This window comes from Penaeus monodon, chromosome 15 (genome assembly GCF_015228065.2).
Source record: "Penaeus monodon isolate SGIC_2016 chromosome 15, NSTDA_Pmon_1, whole genome shotgun sequence".
In the NCBI taxonomy this organism is placed as follows: domain Eukaryota; kingdom Metazoa; phylum Arthropoda; class Malacostraca; order Decapoda; family Penaeidae; genus Penaeus; species Penaeus monodon.
Window position 1 is genome coordinate 36,928,277 of NC_051400.1, and position 1,696 is coordinate 36,929,972.

The following is a 1,696-nucleotide window of genomic DNA, read 5'->3' on the forward strand; positions in this document are numbered from 1 at the left end:
TCTTGTGAATAGGGATGAATAATTGCAGAAGGCAAGATCAGCATTCTCTTCTCTCTGTTTCTAATTTTTTTTTACCTTCCTAAATAAATTTGTCCTATGGTCTTTACTTGACCTCAGATATAGGGGGTAACCAAAGAATGAAGTTAAAAAGCTCATATCTGACTGCCACACCCAGGTGGAATTTTGAATTTGTTTGTTGGATTCTTCATTATTACAGCCTTGTGTTGGAGTAGGGCAAAGAGGTCAGCTGGCCCCATTTAGGTGTATAGTAAATTAAGATTGTGTTTTATCCATTTTTAATGGGTCAGCTATCCTTTCTAAATCCATTTAGCTGATATTTCTACATACATTCCATATAGCATAATGCATATAACTTCATATGCACAAAGTGTCTTCAACTGTGCTTTATTCCATTGCTAACTGTATCATTTCACTCCCATTGAGCTTTTCATATGAAACTTTAACCTTAGAAAAATGAATTAATGCATATCATATACCCAAATAAAATTTTAGGTAAAACTATGCTTTCATGGTATAAGACAGATTAACAGTTTTAGGTGTTGTATACAGTTTATAAGTGCATCAGATTTGTTTTGCACATTTTAAAAAGCAAGTTTGAGTGTTTGTTTTTGAGTAGGGGGGTAATTTTGACATAAATGTGACTTTTTTTTTTTGCAATTTTAGCCCTAGTTTTGGTGTTTGCGAAAGGGTTTCTTTTTTCTTTTTCTTACTAGTTATGTATTTAGGGGCTCTGTAACTTGATGCTCAATACCACATACATAGGAATGCAGGCTTGTTAGAGTACACCACAGTGGTAGGATAAACAGCCTTATCTTTCTCTTTTTTTTCAAATTTGATGTAAGAGTATGATTGGGTTTGGAGGACAAATTAGGGTTGTTACTGTATTCTGTAACTATAAATCACTTGACTGTTAGGGACTAGTCATCATAACATTCCTGTATGCTTTTAAGCAGATGAGTTTATAAAGGCACAAATAGGTATGTCATTTGTGCCTTTGATTTATTTATTGTGATGCATAATAACATGCATATAAAATGATATGCTGCATGTAAACCATCTTTCATAATGTAAAAACAAAACACTGTTACCATATATCAGGCAGATTTCTGTTGTATAATTTATTATTTTATATTCACACTTTACTTGCTATAGAGCTTTGCATGTCTACCTAGTTTTCCTGACTATGGTAAAAAAAAAAATGCATTTATCATATATGGTTACTGTTACCAGATGTATTGTTTATCACTGTATAAACTATAGAAAATGAATGCCACCGTTAGGCAGAATACTTTACAGTGTGTTATTTAAATAAACATGCAGTGATATAATGGGTAGTTTTTTACTGCATAGTCCAAAATTTACCATAAGTTTGTAACTGGATTATCATTTCATTATGATTACAATAAAAGAAAAAAAATTGAATTGTTATTTTTATCCCCAAGCAGCCAGTGACTAACCCATTGGTCATTTCATGGGGAATAATCAGATATTAAATCATGTGTTTCGTGTCTTATTGACAGGATATACTCTTGTGCACCCTACTGCAAGTCAGACAACTGCTCAGGCAGGGAGTGCCATGCACTAATGTATGCCTGTCCTTGTCCAACTTAAACCTATAAACAATGGGTAAAAATTTTAGGAGAAATTTTGGGAGTTTCTTTTACGTACCCCCCCT